Raw genomic sequence first — 23,789 nt, forward strand, 5'->3', positions numbered from 1 at the left:
CCTCTCTCCACCTCATATCTGTCGATAACCCAATTGAATACTTGTCTTTACTGAGCATGTCATCCCCAGATGCTCAACAATTTCCTCCTCCATCCAAGGTGAGCTGCTCCTGATGGTACATCTAATGCTCCTGCCCATAAGTATCCTTGGAGGCAATGCTCCAAGAACCCACAATGCCACAATAGATGCCACTGCATACCACCAAGTATCTCCATACCCAATGTGATGCGAGTCACTCCTCCTACTCCATAGCGCAATCCAACACACTACGACACATGAAAATGGACCTCCATGTCCACTTTCCAACCATTGCTCAATGCTAGATGCTCCTACACATCCTTAGACATCATGGCCTAAAGCTATGACAATGAGCTTTGACCCGCATCTAACTGACATCATCACGTCCACTGTCACATCACTATGTCCTCTGGTGAATGGATCTCCATAACCTCATGTAAGTGGACCTCCCCTCCTAATCCTCCTTGAGAGATATAACACGTGAATCTCCCTAAGTACCTATGGGGATGTCCCTAAGGTGCTACTCCTCAGTGACCGTTGTACCCCACACATCCATGGGAAATCCTCCTCTCCATACAAGTGAATTATATGGTGGCCTGTAGATGCCACCTCCTCTGACAACCTCCTCCCAAGGTACACCAATCATCCTATGCCCCCACACATGACTAACATTCCAATAAAACTCATGGAGGTTTCTTTCTCCTTGGTCAGCTTGACCTATCATGGGTGTTGTCCAAAACTCTAGTGAGAATATGAAAATGGGGGTGAGTCTAATCACTGGATCCACCATCCTGCTACTCCCCTAACTGAACCAATCCATGGAGTGGTGGGGAGTCCTACTTGGATCCCAATGATGATCTAACCCTCAAGCCCCTATGGAAAACCATGACTCTTGCCAAGCTATGCTCCCAACCATGGATGTATCCAAAAACCTAGTCATCCCTATTAGGTACCAACTCAATACCTCATGACACCCAACCCCATGAGAGGGATCAAATGCAAGTCCCCAAGTATGTAGCAAGTCCATCATGCGAGTTTTTCACCCTATGTAGCTCATGCCACCTCGTCTCACTAGCCTGGTCATCATATACAACTTGACTGGGTAATCCAACCAATCTCCCTCCAACGTGTAGAGGTAACCTAGCAATACTGCAAGCCCCATCTACATAAGCCTGAAGAGGGCTAGTGACTGGAAGTACTGCAGCTCTGTTGGCTACTTGGGCATCTATCTTCTCCCCATCGATGACAAGTCCGACAAATGATTGCCCATCCTCCTCTACCATGGGCATAACAAGAGTCCCGAGTTGTCCCTCAATAAGTAGCTCATCGAGCATAACATCCTCATCTAGCTCATGGTCCTCAAGGTGCTCTCCATGTTGATGTAGGTAGTTGTCGTCTGAGAATTCTATCAAGACTCTGGGTACTTCTGTCCCTATCATCAACTCACTAATGGATGTGTCTCCCTGCACCTACCTAATCTTCTATAGATTTACCTCACTGAAAATTTGAACATGGTCCTGGACACCTCATCAATGGATACCTCAGTAACGGATGGCACCTCATCAACGACAGACACTACATCATTAGATGGCTCTATAGGTGTATGATCCACTCTCTTCGTTAAGATGTCAATTGGTGCTATCAGAGAGGTCTACAATAATGGTGACTCCTATTCCATATTGGGTACATCAATGTGCCCCTCATCATCCTTCGTGTCCTCCTGATCAACCTCCTCCTCGGGATTTTGATATCTAAAGCCTGGTCTCCACCAGCAGAAATGCCTCATGGACTCATCTTCTAACTGTCCTTGTCCTGTGTGTTCCTTTTGAAAATATTTGGTGTCCTTTTGATCAAATTTCTCCAAGCGTCTCTGTGTGAACTTTGTGTAGGATGTGATATGTGCATGATCCAAAGGGATCAACCCTCTGTAACACCACTCCATAGCTCCTCCATCCAAGTGCAAAGTGGCATGTCTAATAACATCTGTCTCCCTCATCGAGTTTAGCTAGGAATATGTGTCCAGTTCTTGTACCCAATTTCTGACATAACTCCTAGCAAAGCCATCAAAGTGGGTAAGGGCCATTTTTTCCTCAATGTTACTCACTCTCCCTTGACCCATGGGTTTTTCTATGGTTCGCCCATCACAGTGCATACACAACCAAATCTCCCATGATTTTATTGGCTTCCTTGCAACTGGCCAAGATCATACTCTGATACCACTGTAATGTTCGTAATAAAACTTTACAATGATAATAAAGACATGCAAAAATAAATAACACAGAAAAATTCAGAAATGCATACACATAAACGAGAAATTTCTGCAAATCTCCAAACTGGCCAAATTTTATTAATAATATTTGTTGTGGTATAAATGTGTTGGAGAAAGTTCACTTTGGCTTGCATAAGGCAAGCTACAAGAACCACGTGATGAGTACAAGAAAGCCCAATCACTGCAATAACCAATTGCTCCAGAAAACTGCGTTGTTGAACCAAAATTGCACTATTGCTTGACTTCGCCCCCTGATTTTCCCACTCTAGACTGCCCAGAAAATTCTAGGAATTTGGCATTGTGATTCTTGCCCAAAACCAAGAAAAACCTAAAAAGGGTTTCCATTGGCTCCAACCTTAAAAAATTGTCCCTCCAAAGCTTGGCCCTCCAAATTCTATTGCTATCACTGATCTTGTCAATCTCTACACTCCCAATTCCAACAATCCTGCTCAAAGGGCCCTCCAAATCTCATTTCCCCAACTCTAAAATTCTCACGATAATGCTGCCCCAAAAAATCTCACTCCAATTACTGCGCAATCATAGAGGAGATGACGCAATCCTACATGTGATAAAATGAGAGCTGCATATGGGATGACCCTCTTGTCTGTAGCTACCCTCTACAGTCCTGAAAATGGTGAAAGGATTGTCAAGTAAACTTGACTTAGGATAGAGTCAAAGTTGACCAGGTTAAACAATGATGGTTTTGGGGCACATGGTACTGTGCACCCATGGTATTCTGCCCGTGGTATTATATGTAATGAAGCCTATAAAAGGCTGAAAGGACTTCATTGTAATGCAAGGGCCTGGAGGTGAGCGGTGAAAGCTCACTTGGCCAGATTGGCCAGGGTTTTGGCCAAGGATAATGAAATTTCATTATGATTGGGTTTTTCCCCGGATTTGGGGTTTTCCCAGATAAACATTTCTGTTTGTGTTTATGGTTGTTGTTGTGTTCTGTTCCTCTGATAACTCTCCGAGATTAATTTACGATTTGCAGTAAATTTTCTCAACAATTGGTATTAGAGCCATGGTTGAGGATTTGATGCTCGCGTATTTGCAGAACGGCGAATTTCTGCAACCGGATCATGGGTTTCCGGTGAGAATGATAATTCCAGGATTTATCGGAGCCCGAATGGTGAAATGGCTGAAGCGCATCCTGGTGTGGTCGAGCGTTCTGAGGAAGAAGGAGATCTGCGTTTTTGGAGATCCAGTACGTTTAATCGCGAACATGGTGATTTGAATCCGAATCGTTGTGGAGGATCCGAATCCATGTGGAGATTCCACCGAGCCACCTGAGCTGAGAGCAGATCTGCCTGAATGCCATAGCTCGACCGTGTATTGGAGGAGGAGTCTGCGCTGAAGAGGAGGAGTCGAAATTCTCCGAATTGTTTTGTGAAATCGCTGCTCCAGGATCACTGCACCAGGATCGCTGATCCATGATCATTGATCCCTGATTGACCGCGTGAGGAAGCTGCTCAGAGATCGTGGCATCGGTTGCGGATCGTAGGAGACCGGACTTGCCCGGAGGCCGCAAGGAGAGGCCGAGGAGGCCGGATCATCATGATCTGGCATAAAGAACTCGATGAACTAGTTCAGATTGTCAGCGATCCAATAGGGACCAGATGAAAGACGATCAAGTCGGAAATACAGATCCCCGGGACATTGGAACTGCCGATGAATGGATTAAGAGGAATGCCCAGTTGATTCGTCTCACCGGAAAACATCCCTTCAATTCCGAGCCACCGCTCTGCCAGCTGATGAAGGCCGGGTTCGTTACCCCTGCGTCTCTGCATTATGTGCGCAATCATGGCTACGTCCCACGCGGGAATTTCGAAGACTGGACTGTAGAAGTCTCTGGGTTTGTAAAGAGACCCATGAAATTTACCATGCGTCAGCTCTTGGATGAGTTCAAACCCCGTGAGCTTCCCGTCACGCTCGTCTGCGGGGGGAATAGAAGAAAGGAGCAGCAAGAATAAAAAAAATTTAATGAAGTCAAACTTATTGCATGTAAATGGGCATACTACTGTAAGACCTAGTAAAGGCATGTGTACCCCTTGGTAATCACTGGTAAAGTCTGAGTTAGACCTAGGTGATAGGGGGGATGTCGGGTTAACAATACCCCGGATAAAAACTCTGAAGGGGGGTAAGGGCTAGAGTGAGTGGGATTGTCTCACTTAGCAAGTTTGGCTGGAGTTAGTCAAGGAACCCCAAGTCAAGTTTAAGGGGGGAATTGTTAAGTAAACTTCACTCAGGATAGAGTCAAAGTTGACCAGGTTAAACAGTGATGGTTTTGGGGCACATGGTACTGTGCACCCATGGTATTCTGCCCATGGTATTATATGTAATGAAGCCTATAAAAGGCTGAAAGGACTTCATTGTAATGCAAGGGCCTGGAGCTGAGCGGTGAAAGCTCACTTGGCCAGATTGGCCAGGGTTTTGGCCAAGGATAATGAAATTTCATTATGATTGGGTTTTTCCCCGGATTTGGGGTTTTCCCAGATAAACATTTCTGTTTGTGTTTATGGTTGTTGCTATTAATTGACGATTTGCAGTAAATTTTCTCAACAAGGATGCTCCTGTAGCTTCTCCGGACAATTTCGCTACAACCATGCTCTACAAATGACCAGTGAATTCTCCCTCTACGCAGTGGTGGCTCCTAGATCGCTTGTTATACTCCAGAAATGTGTATGGCCTACAACTAATGCTTTTTCCGGTCTGTGTGGTGAAGCAAAGTCTTCCTTGGGTGACACTCAAAGTCCACCGAAGAAAGGTTGATCTTCTCTCTTTGGGACGCTGTTGTGGGAATGTTGGCTCCACTAAACAACTAAGGGAAATTCGATTTTCAAATAGACAAAAGACCCCTTTGCTCCCTCATTCCTTCTTTTTATAATTGTTGGCCATACATCCTTGTGGATCCCTCAACCAATTTGATTTTCTTCGAGGAATTCGAATTCATTCTTTCATATGGACCGCATATTCCACTCGACGGCAATTTTTACTTTTTCCTTCTAAATCCCAATGCCCGAATTGAATCATTTCCGAAGACACATCTCTAATGCTGAAAATCAAAATTGAGGATACTACAAGTTTTTGGGATATAGTAAATTGTTTTAGTAAAATTGAAAATAGAACAACATAGGAGTTAAAACACAAGGCAGAATATTAGGGCAGATGCAGTCCACCACAAAGACGAGAGGATCCAACAGAGGTTGGATAATGATAAGCATCTATCTCAGAAATTTAATTTAACGCCATAGTTATTAACACAAGCAATATTCACGTATCATAATTATACCTCCAGGAGCCATGGTAAATCAATCGCTATCGTTCCGGCTACCAGCATTTCCTATAATCACAAGAAACAATTACCAGCACGGGGCAGAATTTATGCATTTAAACCTCGGTGGATCGTTGGAATCAAATTTGTTGAGAATTACCTGTTGTTCTAACGGTTCTAATTAGAATCACTCACCACGTTGGGCAGAATAGATGGATTTAAATCCCAGTGAGTAAATTCACATTTTTTCAAAAGTAGAAACCTCTTCCACTTCGGAAGTTTCTGTAATTCACAGGAGCCGAACGTTATCGCGACTTATTTTCTATATAAATTATTTAATAAAAAATATTAAATAATCGCACAATTAAATTTTTGTGAACGTTTTTCGAATCCACTAATGTAATTCATTGTGGTAAAATAAATTATTTTTAAATTAAATTTTTAAATTGAAATCCATGACGGACAAAACTTTTTAAATAAAAATATGTATGAAACTAATAATATTTTTTTAAATAAAAAATGATAGAGCAGGAAAAAATTATTCTCTTTAAATCTCGCTATCGTAGCACGATATGCTGATTTACAAAATATGTGTCAATTTTCTTGCAGTCGACCTTTTGGAAGAGGACGCATGGATGGAGTGGTTTCCATTCAGAAAGAACATGTATCTCGCTGTATTCCAAGCAGCGAGCCATATTTTTCATGTGACTGAAAAATAGAGAAAACTAGTAGTATCCGCGAAATGAGAGTACATATATTTCAACGCAATCGATGGCATATGAAATTATTTCAGTGAGTGACAAGAAATTCCCCAGGTTCTTTCTTATCATAAATGTATAAATTTTCAAATGTTTTCTATTTTTTAATAGATTTATTTAATTATAAGATTAAATTTAGTTATATGTGAATTTTTTTTAAAGTATAAAATATAATTTTTTATTTTTTATTGTTTAAATTGTATTTTTAATATTAAATACAATACATATAAGATCAATTAAATTTTTCAACTATAAAAATTTAATATTTTTTTATGATATATAAATAAATTAATTTCAAAAGATATATAATATATATTTAATTTTTTTTAATTATGAATTTACCATGAGCGGATTAAATTTCAACACATGTAAATTTCTTTTTTAGAGTGCAAAATCCAATAGATTATTTTTCATTATTTAAATTGTATTTTTAAATGCTAAATAGAATACATATAAGACCAATTAAAATTTTCAAGCATAAAATCTTAATTGTTTTATGATATATACATAATTTTTTTAAAATGATATTTAATATATATAAATTTTTTCGAATTAATCACTTCATTAAGATTTGGTCCACGTTTCCAACAAACTAATGTGGTTCATCCTCACAACAAGGTGATGAACCACATTAGTTGGTTCGAAACATCCACCAAATCCTAATGATGTGATTAATGCTAAAAACAAATATTTATAATATGAATAACAAAAATCTTAGATTTAACATATAATATATACTTAACTTTCTTAATTACAAATCTAACACGAGTTGAGAGTAATCAGATTTCGTAACATACAAATACAATGTATTAATTTTCATTGTTTAAATTGTATTTTTGAATACTAAATAAAATACATATAGGACCAAATAAAATTTTTAACCATAAAACTTAACTTTTTATGATATATACATATTTTTTAAATGATATATTATATATATTTAATTTACATTATTTTTTTTACTTCATAAATATATAAAGACATTTTAGCATATAAAATAAAATAACTTTTATTATTTATATATTTTTAATTATATATCAATATTAATTTTTATTAATTTAAAATATTTTATTAATAATTCACATTATTTTTTTTTATATACAATATTAAAATATCTTATCTTAACAAAAAAAATTCATATATAAAACAATATTGTTATTTATAACATAAATCTTCATCCATTTTTAACTTTTTAAAACAAAAATTATATAACAATATCTAAAAGCGTTCATATCATAGTAAAATCTAAATTTCATATCATTAATAGTAACATGATTAATTGCTTTCGGAAATGCTGCAGAAAAGATTAGAATGCTAAATAGCTTTCGAAAATGTCGGAAGAGCAGATTAGCCACATTAATTTCTCACTAAAAGATTTATCATTAATTTATGGAAACGTCTGCAACATACAAACATCCAAGTTAGGGTTGTATAGTGATGCTTTTGTTGAGAACGGTCAAAACATATTTATATGATGTGGAGATTAGAAAGGTACCTTTTTTAAACCAGCGGTCGCCCTTCCCTGAAAGAAGGCAATGTTTTCAGCCATTCATTTATCTGTCTCTGTCATCTAGGATTTCCTTTTATTAGAGGAAGCCTGCGGTATGAGCATGAATCATAACTCACTAATATTTCTATATCTATCTATCTCACTCTCTCTCTCTCTTTCACCTCCTTATCTCTCTCTTCCCCTTTGCTCTCTCTGAAATTTCTCTCTCCATATCTATATCTCTTCCTCCCTCCCTATCTTTGTCTCTCTCTTCTTCCCTCTCCCATGCCTCCCATCTATATCTCTATCTCCCCTTGTCTCTCCTTCTCACCCCCAAAACATACAAACTCTCTCTCAGTGTAACCACAACCTCGCCCCTGCCCGCCACCATAGTTGCACATATTTATATAAATGAGGTTAGTAAGATATCATTTCTATGTGATTATGGTTACAATAAATAAATAATTGATATTATTATAAGTGGGGCAGACATGGTATAATAGGCATGGTATAATTTACTTAATTTTTTATTCAGTATAATTTTTGATAAAAAATTAGTGGCATTTATTTATATTTTCAATTTGAAATGATTTATTATTATATTAAAACATATTTTAATAAATTTAATGGGAGATGTTCTCACTTAAAGTTACATTAAAAAAATTAAAAAATTATATATACATATCACTAATATATGTATATGCAAGAGATGGTACTTGAGGGAGATGTTCTCACTTAACATTACATTAAAAAAAATAAAAAATTATATATATGTGTCACTAATATATGTATATGCAAAATATTTTGTGCTTAACGTTATTTTAATATATGTATATACAAGAGATGTCGTGTGTAACATTACTTTAATATATGTATATGCAAGGGATGTTGTGCCTAAAGATGTTTTAAAAAAATTAATATGTTAATTTAAAATCAATGTTAGTCATTTTTAAATACTTGAATTTTCACTTTCATTTCACATCAAACTTTACATAATGAGATAAAGTAATTTAATAAAAAATAAAAAATTACTTGTTAATATGAGGGATAAATGTAATTTCTTCATCGAGCCAAGATCTAATTTCTATAGTATGCTACTAGAGAGGTTGAACTAATATACCTATACATCTAAGCTAATTAGAAAGGTAAGGGAATGATTAACTAGGTCAAAATAGAATTAAAATATTGTAGATATGTGTAGCTTAATGTAATGTAAACTTTGTAACTTGGTGAAAATAAAATTAAAATAACAAAAAAAACTGACCCTATAAAAATTAAATAATAAAAAAAATGAAATTGACTCATGGTGTTGACTAATGGTTTTAAACATCCATGGTATTGACTAATGGTTTTAAACATCCATGGTATTGACTCATGGAATTTCTTTGGAATATACTCTATTTAAGGGGGGATTAAACTAGCCTAGATTCATGTTAGTTTGATGTTATATTTAGATACATAATTAGTTGTAGAAAATCGTGGTGTTGAAGCCTTGTAGCATATAAAGGTAAAACATTATTGTAAAGGTAATTATTTTTATGGATATGTTGGCATTGGGCATTTGTGTGAGGTGGGGAAATATTGGGAAAAATATAGTTATTACATTTTATCTGATATATTTGCATACCTCCATCAATTTTGTATTATTTTATATTGGATAAAATATAATACTATAATATTACATTTTAATCAATATTTCCCCTTAATGGTCCACTTCTTATTGTAATTTTTCTTTATATTTATAATTTAAAAATAAACAAACTCAACTATAAAATTTGTAGGAGTGAGGGAAAATACTAAGTAGAATGTAATATTTAGGGTGGAGTGTGATGTGAAATTCACTTTTTGGGCCAAGAGTTAGTATACAACACAATATAGGGCACATGCGTAGATGTAATGTAAAAAATGTAATACAAGTAAACATTTGTAATGCCGACACAATTGTAATCAATATATTTGTAATAATTAATATAGATGTGTTCAATCTATAAATTTAATTAATAAGTGTATAAAAACTTAATATTTACAATATGACAAGATTTTTAATCATGAATATTTACCATGGATATTATTAACTTCTTAGTAGGTTCTTTTACAATACCATGGACCGATACCCATAAGAGAGAGATTGAGTGGGAGAGGAGGGAAGAAAATTATAATACAATGGGCTACTACTATGGCTTATCAACACCATGAGCCATCTAGACTTTTGATTATTATGTTATGGATCTAAGCTTTTAATTATTATGTTATAATACCATGGGCCAATACCATGGTTTATCAATACCACATGCCCAAAAACCATAACTTATTTCAAAATCAAATATTTTACAAATACTTTATTTTAATTTAATCTTATAACATTTTTTAATTAAATCTAAGAGCAAAAAGAATATAATTACTTTTGAGGTATATCTAAACCCTCCATTCTCACTCACTACTAATAATATTCCCATATAGATTAAATGGAGGTTTTAATAAATTAAAAATGAGAATACTTTTATATATACATATGTGAAATTTATATATAATATAAATAATATTATAAAGAACCATGATAGATGCATCTTAACCAAGGATCCAAGCTAAGTGAGAAAGAAAAGTGATTAACAATGATAGAGGAAAGATAGTGGATGATTAGTTTAAGTTTTTTATTATTGTAGTTTCTTTAACATGTTTGATCCAAAATATAGGTTTAATATTTTACAACCAATTATGTTTGTTTTTTTTGTTTTTTGTTTTTTGTTTTTGTTTTTGTTTTTTTTTTTAATTTAGATACTTTCTTAATTTAAGAAAGAGAGTGAGATGGAAGGGGGAATAGAGTGGGGGAGAGAGACATAGAGGTTGGAGAGACAGTGAGAGAGAGAAAGGGAGAGAGAGTAGGCGGGAGAGGGAGGGAGAGAGATGGATTTGGAGGGGGAAAGAGAGGGAGTGAAGAAAAATACATTGAGAGATAGAGGTGGAGAGAGAGGGAGTGAGAAGGGAGAGATGAAGATGGAATGAGAGAGAGAGGAGAAAAGGGAAGAGAGAGAAAAGGAGAGGATACAAATAGGGAAAGAAGGGGATGAGAGAGACATGGAGACATATATATGGTGGGGGGAGAGAGGGGGAGAGAGCGAAGGAGAGAGGGAGGGTGGAGAGAGAGAGTGTGTATGATGGGGGGACAAACCGGGAGGTGGGAGAGAAGGGGAGAGAGAGGAGGGACTTGAGAGAGAGGAGAGAGAGGGGAGGAGACAGAGATGGAGTTGGAAGGGGAAGAAAGGAATAGAGAGAGAAAGGTGAAGAGGGAGTGACAAGGGAGAGATGAAGATTCACTGGGGGAGAGAGAGAGAGAGAGCGAGAGAGATATCAATATGGAGAGAGATTGTGTATGTTTTGGGGGTGAGAAGGAGAGACAAGGGGAGAAAAGGATATAGATGGGGTGGGGGAGACGGTATAAGAGAGAGGCAAAGAGAGGGAGTGATGAAGAGAGATAGATGGGAGATAGAAATATAGATGGAGGGGGAAGAGATAGAGAGAGACAAATAAGGAGAGATGGAGCGAGGTATAGATATAGATGGTAGGGGGAGAGAGAGAAGAATAGAAAGATAGAGAAAGGGAGGGAGAGGCAGACAGAGAGACGGGGGAGAGAAGGAGGGGAAGAGAGAGAAGGAGAGGGGGAGGGATATAGACACAAAATGGAAGGTAGAGAGAGAGGGAAGAAGAAAGAGACACACAAAGACAAATACAGACATAGAAGTTAGATATAGAAAGCAAATAAAGACATAGAAGTTAGATATAGAAAGTCATGAATAGTTTGAATTTTCACTTAAATAGATGTACTGATTTCAATGTAGTTTTTTATTTCTAATCCTAGATCACATGCAATATATTCATCGATTTCAGTCTAGATGTCGATTTATAATCCTATTTAATACCTTACATTAGATGCATTGATTGCAGTGTCTATGTTGATTTCTACTCCTATTTGATTGCTTACACAGGATGCATTGGTTTCAGTGTAGATATTGTTTTTTAATCCGATTTGATCACTTGCACTGGATGCATTGATTTCAGTTTAAATGTCAATTTCGAATCCTATTTAATACCTTACACTATATGTATTGATTTTAGTGTAGATGTTGATTTCTACTCATATTTGATTGCTTGCATTAGATGCTTTGGTTTCAGTGTAGATATTGATTTCTATTCCTATTTGATTGCTTGCACTAGATGCATTGATTTCACTAGAGATGTTGATTTCTAATCATATTTTATTGTTTGCACTAGATGCAATCATTTTAGAGTAGATGTTGATTTCTGATTTGATGCAACTAGATGTATGATGTACATTAATTGAAAAGTAATTAGATTAATATTGTGCATTGATTTTAGTGTAAGAACATCTCCGCCTCCTCCATCTATATCTCTATCTCCCACTATCTCTCCCCATCTATCTCTTTATCTCAACCCCTAAACATAAACACTCTATCTCCATATCTATCTATCTCACTCTCCCTCTCTCCCTTTCCCCTCCCTTTCTCTCTCTTCCCATTCTCTCTCTCTCTCTCTCTTCCCATTCTCTCTCTCTCTCTCTCTAAAATTTCTCTCTCCATATCTATATCTCTTCCTCCCTCCCTATCTTTGCCTCTCTCTTCTTCCCTCTCCCCTGCCCCCCATCTATATCACTATCTCCCCTCGTCTCTCCTTCTCACCCCCAAAACATACACACTCTCTCTCAGTGTAAGCACATAAAAATTATTCATGATGTGCATTGACTTATGTGTTACAGTTATTCAACCATAAATACAATACTTAAATTAAAATCCTAAATAAAATGTTTGTTTACCCGAAATGTTTGCTTCTTGAAATTACTATTTATATTTGAATACATTCTTATTATTCCCATTTTCCATCGTTCAACATTGTTAATTACTTTGCATTCAAATGCGGTAATATCAAATAACTACCATAAAAATTTTCTTTGGGTTTAACACTCCATAAGTCACAATGATTGACTTTGGAGAAAACTACTATTAATATTAGAGAGCAACAGAGACAAGGTATGTTGTTTACTACAATAGCTCAAGTTAAATATTTTAATGGTCTATGATTACATCTACTCTTCCATATGATCGATATGAGAAAATGGAAAAACTAATAGGTGTGAAAATAAGAACAATAGAAGACAAAAGTTTTAGATTGATTGAAATGAAGATTGTTTGTAATTGATTATATTCTTATTAATCACATTTTCTATCAATCAAAATTGTTACATTGACACTTTGCACGCGGAATTTGTATTCATCATTTTTCATCATTCAAGTTACAAACATCTCTTTTATCTCAACAAACTGAGGTAACTAAGCAAAGTTTAAATTAAATTGACCAAATTAAACTTAGACACATTTGACATATTTAAAATGATCAAAATAATTAGATGTTCAACAAATTTTGTATGAGCATACACAACTGAAACCAACCTAGATCCATCTTAATGCTGGATCTATCAAGCGCTGAGAGGGATCAAATCTCTCGAGGTGCAAACCCTTCCTCAAGCTTTTCACTCAAAAAATAGGTTTTCACCTCAAGACATTTGATCATTCTTAACACTTGATAAATCCAGTGTTAAGATGTATCTAGGCTGGTTATAAACAATTTTATATATTAATGAAAAACACACACACATACATGTATGTTAATATAATCAAGATTAATTTATCATATTTTTTAATTTTTTGTGGTGGCATTTAACAATACAATATTTTGTTTGTTATTTTATTTTTGTGATGAAATTTTTGTCTTTTTTATTTTTTTATTTAATTAAGCTTTATTTAAGCTAAGCGGCACGTACTAGCTACTATGTAGCCCTTGTTTTAAATTAGAGATTTTATAATTTTAATTTAATTATCAAATAATTAATAAATGAATGATAAATATTTGATTTCTATTGAATATTTTTAGTAGTAGCTAGAATAGAAAGTTGAGATTGTTCTCAAAGATGGTTGTGTTTTTTTGGTTATTTAATTTAACTAATACAACTATATAAATCAAATGATTGATAAACTCATAAATCCATGATAAATATAAAAATAACCACTTTATGATACATCATACATTGTTAAAATTAAAAAAAATCATAAAATTAACTAAATTATAATTTATTTTAAATTATTATTTTTATTAATTATAAAAAAAAATATTTTTTTTGTTGTTGTTGAAAGTTTGACATTTCATTAATCAGAGGAAGAATTAAAAAGAAGAATTTTTTGTTCTATTGGTATGCCCGATGGGAAACCAGACCAATAACACAAGTTTATGATTTTAAGGTTGTTAAGACCTCGCTTTACTAGTTTATGAGAAAAAAAAAGATATTTACAAAAAGTGCATATTGTGTTGAATGACCATAAACATAGATGTCTATAGAAGCCCACACAATAAAGCAGAGAGAAATCATGGACCATGAAAAGGGAGGGAACTTTCACTGAAGTGAACTTAACTGAGGGATGCACCATCGGGTGGACTAGTGGAACATAGCCCTCATGTGGAAGTGAATTGTCGTGTGATGTGGCACTAAAATGCATGACACAAAATACATCCTTCCCCGAGCCACGAACTTTGAATCCACTCCCCATTGACCCATTGACCGTGTAACCGAAATTAATCCGAAACTTGGTTTTGAAGCCACAGAGAACTATATAAGGCATGCTCATGCATATTTATACTCCAAGTTTGAAGAAATGATTGAGCAAGAACCTTTGCAAACCTGCAATTGAAATCTCCACCATACCCCAATTGGAGACTTCACCCACAAGCGATGGAATACTTTTGTGTCTTCAACAAGCAAAAGTGGGCATAATTCCATGAAATGGGTTATGGTATTTGGTAGAACGAAAGAATATAGAGTACACTTGGAGAAACCGAACCATAAAGGTGAGCCTTACCAGTTAACTTTACCCCCATAGTAACTAAGAAAACGTAGGAGGATGATGGGGATGAAGTAGGAGGTGGATAAATACATAGAATCACCACCTTTGAGAAAACCATATTGCACCCAAAGACGGACTAGCTGAAGTATTTATGGCAATGATGAGGATGATTGGCATGGTGAAAAAAGGGAGGCATCACTAGAGACTCAAAGGGGTAGGCAATATTTTTCAAAGGAAAAAAAAACTTATCTAAAGATGGGAGTCACATTACAATGACATTGTCCTCTCCCATTGGTTCAAGGAGCCCACCCAAATAATAATTGAATGCCATCGTTTTCCTACAGCATGAGGTAGAGCAAGCGTACCTCCACACCATATTTATAAATACGATCTTCAGGTGGGAATTTATCAGGTTGTACACGTACTCTAGAGGAGGCACTTGAAAGGTCAAGTGGCTAGCTAAACTATACCAACACATTATAGTCATCATGTTTGGTTTGTATGAGCACCGACCATGGGGATTATATATATATATATATATATATATATATATATATATATATATATATATATATATATATAAGATTCTTAACTATGGATATTCACCCCACTTTCCCATGAAGATTCTTAACATGTAAATAAATACGCTTTGTCGTAATACTATGAGCCAATGTCGTAACTTATTAATACCACATGCCCAAAACATGATAAATCATTGCATTTCATTTCATATGACACTTGTTATCATTTTATAGTTTTTTAATTAATTTAATTAAAAGAGAAGAAAGGGCATAGCTAATTTTATATAATTTTCAAGCTTTGATTCATGACTACTATTGAAAATATTCTAGAATATTTTATGTATGTTAAATCTCTACCATCCACCTAATAATTATTGATAATTATATTAAAATTTTAAAATTCCTATTCTAAATTAGATAAATCTATAATTAAAAATTGTTATAAAATACTATTTTCTTTGTCAATCAACAAAATTTCACTAATTCCTAAAAAAAGTATTACATTCAATATGTGGATTCGTCTTCGCTCTCCCAACTTCACTACAACTGGATTTGTTAGCTAGGAGAGTGATGTGGAACCTTAAAATGCACTGATAATAGCTACAAGGCTTACATATACAAAAAGAAAATACCGCCAAGAACACTAGCAAAACCAAAAAACAACTTGCAGAGAGCATTTACAAAGTAGGATGTGGTGCATCAATCGAACCTTGGTCCACAAGGTGGCTTGGGCCTTAATGAACATGCAAATAAATGTGAGCCAACCGCAATTAAATTTTGTCTAGCCCTTCACTGGTTTGATGCTAGCTCCGATGCACAGAGGCAAGATGTAAAGGATTTCTCCTTGGTTGAACTGAATATCATTAATGTAGGCAACAATCTCATTTTGGTCTTTGTATCTCTACTCCTACAGGACATCTATTATGTCTGCAATAATCCACGGTAGTTCTACAATTCTGACAAGCAAGGGCAGTTGCACCACCATCCCAGAAGATGTAGGATTGTGACCTTTTCCTCCTCTTTGGTGTTGTTCACTGACTCATCCCACCATAATGCTAGATTAGATCACTCACCCTGTATGCCTTTCAGGATAACTCCCTGCCGGGAACAACCCCATTATTGATTCAATTTATTGCAATAACGCATCATTGAAGAGACTTATGACACTTAAAATCCTCCACCAAGGTGCACAACCAACAAACTACTTTTCAACTTCTACATAGAGGCGTAACCACCCACTCTTTTGCCAACTGCCCAACTGACCCATCCTGCCTCCTAAGAGGACCACAAAAAAACCCCGAAGTGACACTCTTATGTAGAGAGACCTCACCACAGAGAACTACACCACCAAGCTCCCTATCAAAAGAAACAAGTGACACCCCCTTTTTTCCTACAATGGAACACAATGTTGTGACCCTTTGCTTGGAAGACCCAAATTTCGCCCCTTTCTGAAAATGTATGACCAGGACTGGAAGAGGATTCCATATTGTTCAAGACAAATCCAACCCTTTGCACAGTTTCCTAGGCCATAAGCAACCCCTGTGCCAAGCACATGGATCCCACATCGTCCAACTCTTCACCGCAACCACTGGTGACTTGAACTCATACTCCCTTTCGTCATACCATAGCATAGTCACACCATGAAGACCATAATAGATGTACATGGAAGGATCTTGTGCACACTTCACTGAGGTAACTTAGTTTACCTACCCTCCCATACTACAATGCCAAATGACGCAGAGAACACCAGCCTTCCAAATTTTATAAACTGCCTTAACCTTCTTGATTGTTCTATCTTGCTTCCTCTACCTCGCTTGGCCACCACTGAAGCCCTTGTCACATTCTTTATTAATTTTAAACTTCATTCCTTCTAACACCCACTACTGCCAAGGTTGTCAGATCAGTCAACCCCCTTGAGGTATGTCATAAAATACTATTAAAATAAAAAATATATAAAAAATATTTTGACTATAATTGAGTTATGTTATTTTGGGCATGTGGTATTGATAATCCATGGTAATGGTTCATGGTGTTATAAAAAAACTTATTTACAAATAAAAAATACCTTCATAGTACAATATTAAAAATATCCTCTTGGGGAATAAGGATAATATTAAAAACATAATTACTTCCAAATTTAAGGATACATTGTGGAGTGATAAGGAGTTAGAGGGGGAAAGAAAGTTAAGATAAGATAAGGAGGTAATCAACCCAATTCTTGCTAACAAGAATTACCTTTCAGTATTAACCAACGCTAAGAATCGAATGAACATTGCGAGGATTAGAACTAATTCCCATGAGCTCTGGAGTGAACTATGCGTTAGTCTATTCCCAAGATTCCTTGGGATGAAATAATATGATTCCTTTGAGATACTAAGAGAGTCGGAGATGAAAATAACTTTCTCTTGGATTGTCCGACCCTTACTCACATCCATTCTAATTTCCATAACATTTTCCCCACTACCAACCTCCTTGACTTGTTCACTCAGGATAAGTTAGGATAACTAGAGTGACCTCAGAATGCTTCATTTCATCATTTTTTATCACATAAATAAAATCTTAAATAATCTCAATTAATCACTTTTTTCTTAAGGTCAAATAAACTATAGTTGCCTTAGTAAACGTTAATCATAATTATTAATAAAATGAATCCCATAATTAGAAATCTTATTAAATGTGTTAGTATTATTTTTTATTTTTATTGTTTTTAAAGAACTTGATAAATACCCATATTGATAAAATGGAGTTTAATTATTTTGATAAGAATTATTTACATGATTTCTTAAATTTTGGTTTAATAAATGAGATGGAATATCGTTATAACCATCAAGTTCAAATTTTAATTAAAAGACAAATACTAAAATTGTTTTATGGCTAAGGTTTTATATTTATGTAAAATGATATTATTTTTATGAATTAAGTTTCAGTGAGTGTTATATATTGATATTTCCAATGATCAGCGATCTATTTGGAGTAGTGTATTAGTGATTCATGTAACCCTTCTTATGGGCCACAAGAAGAGGCTCATGTAAAGAATTATTTGGTTTTTTTTTTCTTTAATATAATTTATGGTTATTATTTCGTATTTTTTTGTATCGTATTATAAATTACTAATTGTTTCAAAAGGTATAAAAATATGTTGATAAGATTTTTAAATAGAAAAAAAATGTAAATTGATTTCCATAATCAAGAAAATAATATTTGATATATTAAATTTATGTTTTTGAGTGTAAATTTTGGATCTCAAGAGATTTGATCTTTCTTGAGGATTGTTAGATTGAGACTTAAGATACTTGATATATCAAAATTAAAAATGGATCTTTATAAATATCGTGTATATATTCAAAATAATATTTTCTGTTATTATTGGTTAGTAAAAAAGTGTAATTAAATTTATTGAGTTATTTGTATATTATAAATAATTTTTTTTCTTATTTTTATTGTTGAAACTTTTTTTCAGTTAAGTTGATCTTCAATCATAAAAACTGAATTTTTACCAACCTTATTGCCACAATGGTCCTTATTTGCATTTATGTCCTAAGCTTATAAAAATTCAACAACCATTCATATATATATACTCTTGGTGTATATCAAGTTAAAGCTAAGTACATTTTCTCTCTTCTATGAAGTTAAAATTTTCATCATAAAAGAAGACGATGGTATTAATGAAACATGACACTAGAGGTAATCAACCATAAATCCATACCCATTATAGGGATATCCCATTAACATAATATCAATAACCATCACAAACCAAAGGTGGTTTATCCTATGAAGTTAAAATTTTCATCATAAATGAAGAAAATGATGGTATTAATGAAATATGGAACTAGATGTAATCAACCATAAATCCTTACCCATTATAGGGATATCCCATTAACATCGTATCAATAAACACAAAAAGCTAAAGGTGGTTTAAAATGTGTGGAAAAAATACTTAAATATAAATAAAAGGTTCATGTGTTATCACTGTGACCAGACTAAAGAGTCAACTTGCTAATGCTATCTCCATGTCCAACATTGGCATTTAATAGTTGAAGATAGAACGTTGATGCACGATAGCCTAAGTAAAAAGTGACTAAGAGTCCTTATGTTATCTTCAAGGAATATTTCAATGTTAAGATAGAAAATTGATGCATGGTAGCCTAACTAACAAGCAACTAAGAGTCATTATGTTATCTTCAAGGAATCTTTCAATGTTTAGTTAAAACCCTCGAACCAACTAATATATTCATTGAATGTGTGAATAATGAGTGAAGACCTCTTAATAACTTGAATGCTCTAACAAAGAAGAAACCATCTTAGGATACTTGTAAATTATTTGTTGTGTTTTCTTGAACAATTGGAATGCCTCCAAACATTCTTCTACTACAAATACTTTATTATTATTGATTATACTACAACAACCCATTGAGTCATTATCCATGATTAAATTCTTTACAATATTTAGATCACTTATATGAAGGATTTTTCTAATAGATCTCTACTGCCTATTTTTCCAATAGAGCTATTACCATTTTTTTTTGCGTTTTGTGTTACGAAAAAGCCAATTAGATGCTAGAAAAAATTAACAACGCTGACTAGATAGTCACTAAGTGCCATAAGAAAGTAATCTCCATACACTAAATAGTGAACAACTCACATTTAGTAATGATGAACAATATTACAATCGTGAATATAAAATAATGGTGGATAGATCACAACAGTGAATAAAACACCACATTTAAAAAACGAATGCTAGTGAAAAAACTATCGCGTTTTGTGTTATAAAAAGGCTGATTAGATGCTAATATGGAGGCGTCTAAATTAATTCTATTAACATGGAATTTGCATACAGTCATATCCTTGTGAATATTTTCCATGGGATAAAGGTAAAGAAGGAACTCTTGAATCTCAAGTTCAAGGAAAAATACATGAGCCCAGTAATGTAATGTAATGTATCTATTTCTTTTTGTCAGCAAACCAGAGTAGGGAAGCTTTCTCTTAAGTTGTGAGAATTATTAGATGATTTTACACATCGACAATTAGATTCTCTAAATATAGTGAGTTATGAATACTTAAATTATGTAATATCCCCTGTGAAAAGTAATGTTGGTAAATGATAAAAGTAATTATGGAACAAGAGACTTTATTTGAAATTATATATATATTCTGGTTATTAAATTTGTGTTAATGAAAAATAATTGTGTTGACATTATTGGAACTGAGTTATGATTAATCTTGGTTAAGTAACTGATGAGTCAGTTATGCTGGAACCCTAACTACCTTGAGGTAGTTGAGACCCCAGAGGAAAAAGGGGAATTGCCAAGTCTGGTTAGGATCAGATGGCAAGGAGGGAAAAAGAAAAACATTTTTTCTTTTGGATGCTATGTCTGGTTAGGATCAGATGGCATAAGAGGAAAAGAATTTCCTGTGCACGCTAAGTCTGGTTAGGATCAGATAGCGTTTACTGGCGAGTCCAGTGTTATTGCGGTCGAGTAGGACCTGCAAGTGCTTGGGGGTGGAAGATCAAAGAGAAGTCTTCCTACGGTCGGGAGGTTTGGCAAGCAATTACAAGTAGGTTGCGGAAGAGCAGGTATGGCTCACAATGCATACATCTACTAGAAATACTTCTGTTATTATTCTGTGTTGAAGGAAAACCACTGATAATAACTGCTATTTTCTTGAAAATATATGATAAGAAGAGTAATATCTATGACTCGGACAGAGACGGTTATTAGCTGTTCTTTCTTGAGTATAGAAGGTAAAGAATGTTAATTTCTTTAACTCGGACAGAGACTAATATTAGCTGTTCTTTTCTTGAGGATAAATGATAAAGAAGGATAAATTCTATAACTCGGACAGAGACTAGTATTAGCTGTTCCTTTCCTGAGAATAAATAAAAAAAAGAGAGTAACTCTATAACTTAAACAGAGACCGATACTAGCTACTCTTTTATAACTGAGAATAAGGAAAAACATTACCATTGTATTATAACAGCCTTTGGTATTATAACAGAGAATGCAGGGATAGGTCTGCGATAAGGAAACGCATTTCATACCAAATGATTTGCAACTATTAGCAATAAGAACCTAAACCAAACGTACAGGCCTCATCATTAAACGAAAGTATACAGCACTGTAAAGATTGCTGGAAAACCCTAAGACGCGTTCAAGAACCGAACCAAGAAACATTTATATAGCAACATTTACAGATATAATGGACAAATATGTTCCGCATTGAAAAGGAACTGTAATCTATCTGTATATTAAAGCATATACATTTACATACATAGCAATGTCGAACTGGAGTTCTCCTCCGCACTGTAATACATTATACGCACAAATAAATAAAGGTGTTAAATATAGAAACCCTAGCGCAAGGCCGTGAGGGGAACCTCAGCGGGGGTATTTAAATCGGAATGCATTGCAACGACTTCATATTACTTTAATCATACTATGTAAACGCTGAAATAAAACATGCACCATTCCTGTATAACATAAGCATGGACGCCGAGGACAGAGCAGGGTAACCAGGGTTACAAGCTCTCTCAGGCGGATTATAGCCGGTGAAACCCTGACCTGGTAACCATTGCAGCGGGAGCTTACGCTCAGCCAGTGGAGGTAACCAGGCCGGAGTCGAATGGCCGTAGGTTCATTCATCTGAACTGTGGTAAAAACTCAAACATTCAATAAAAGACCTGGAAATAAATATATTGATCATTGTAAAGCAAATTGCACGGTCTATTGAAACCAAATGACCAGACGGTCGTAAAGTCACTTTGTCTATAAACAACAACGATTAATCAACCATTCGAGCCGAAGCCGAGCTCAAGAAATAATAACAGACTGTGTTTCAGAAAGAATAAAATGCCAGTACTTGGTCTGAGACAGAACTGTAAATCATTCATGAGCCACAGTAATACAACCCTCGGAATTCCTAGCGAAGGGTTTTAATACTCAAAAAGCTAACACTACATGCCTTCAGGAGACCCTGAGCTTGTGCAGGGAACAGATTCGGGACTCATTGTCAGAACCCCTGTCAAGCGGACGAACACAACTTAGACCCTGACCACATAGAACCTGTATGTATAGCTGCGGAAAGTGGGGTTGAAGTTTACCTGTCGGTGAGAAAGACGACCGGAAGAGGAACCCTTGTTCTTTAGGGTGGAAGGTTTCATACCTGCACAAAAACTGCAACGATGTTAGCATCATATAAACCTGGTATCAAACTGTAAATGAATCCAGAGCAGAGAAATAAAAACAATAACCATATCCGAGCTGCACCTGGGTTCTGTGACACGGATACCTTACCTTCAAACAGCCATGAGGATGAATAGTGGCCAGTTCTGCATGCCTGAGACAAAAGACCGATGCGGCGGAGCACCATGAGGATACAGAGCTGGAGCGAAGCGGAGGAAATGGAATAAACATTATGGCAACCCGGAAGTGTAGACAAGTTATAAACCCTCCAGATGATTACCGGTTCGTGGCTTATTATGAACCCTTGATCTGCAGAAAGATTTGTCAACCGTTCGATTGCCGGTTTACCATGGAGGTTCTCTGGCGCGAAAAGCAACAAGGCCGAGGAGTCAGGGCCATGTACAGGGCGCACATGGCAAGTTTGCCATCTGCCTCTCATCTTTCCAAATGGACGATGGAGGATGCTTACACCTGGTCCGAGAATACGATGGCCGGACAGATGATCAATCCCGATCTCTCGGGATATGTAATAAACATTCCATTATCAACATTTGCATACAACCATACATTTGCGGGGTCAACGAATAATCTATTTCCATAGCCTGTGGGTTATGTCCTTTTCATTTACATATGATTAAGGTATAATGTAAACTGAATCATTGAAGTCGTGATCACGAGGAAGGTAAGTAGGTATATGTGAATGCGACTATAAAAACATATATCAAGCCATGAATATAACAAATTAGCAATTCTTATGTATTTGTAAGGTTTGAATGCATCAAACAATGTGTAAGTCAAAGTAATAATGCTTAGGTAGGAAAGTTAACATTGCTGTGTTATAAAAGATAATTTTTTTTTTTTTTTTTTGTGGAAGCGTGACAAATTGGTATCAGAGCCCAAGGTTTACAACTCTGTGACCTTTGGGAAAATTTTAAGATTACAGCAACATGAATATAAACAGTATTATGGTAACAGTTCAGCAATACACCAAGATAAATTAAATCTGTTTAATGAGATGTTCTGAAGCAGGTAGTAGCAGAATGAGAAGAGCAAACAGTGCTCCTTATGGGAATCCGGAACCTCCGGATAACATGGAACAACCTCAACAGAATTCTGAGTTCTGGGTACAGCTAGGAGCAGCAGGTCGCACTACTGACTCAACGCTATTGAGGACTTTGCAGGAGCTAAAGGATGAAATGGCTCAGTTGCGTGCGGATAACGCAAGATTGAATGTTGAACAGGAGAGGATCCTGAAAAGCTTATCTGATAAACAGCATCAGCAGCAGTCACATCCGAGGCCGGAGCAAGCACAAATAACAGATGAACAGAGCTATCATACTGAACAGGAGGAAGCAGAGGACAGAGGAGAGA

At 35.4% G+C, this 23,789-nt stretch overlaps 1 long non-coding RNA gene and 1 pseudogene across 1 annotated transcript; one reads left to right on the forward strand and one right to left on the reverse strand.

Annotated features, from left to right (window-relative positions):
• Window positions 1–3,906: 3,906 nt before the first annotated feature.
• On the forward strand, window positions 3,907–4,260 carry LOC149149192 (nitrate reductase [NADH] 1 pseudogene; annotated as a pseudogene).
• Window positions 4,261–21,423: 17,163 nt separating this feature from the next.
• LOC149149193 (uncharacterized) lies at window positions 21,424–22,642 on the reverse strand. Its single transcript, XR_016263675.1, has 2 exons — window positions 22,530–22,642; window positions 21,424–22,398 (listed from the first exon to the last, which is right to left on the reverse strand). It is a non-coding gene; the product is annotated as an uncharacterized LOC149149193 (long non-coding RNA).
• Between the last annotated feature and the right edge of the window lie 1,147 nt (window positions 22,643–23,789).

This window comes from Pinus tabuliformis, chromosome 9, assembly GCF_031772625.1.
Source record: "Pinus tabuliformis cultivar Carrire ecotype Pingquan chromosome 9, CPIR1, whole genome shotgun sequence".
NCBI lineage: Eukaryota > Viridiplantae > Streptophyta > Pinopsida > Pinales > Pinaceae > Pinus > Pinus tabuliformis.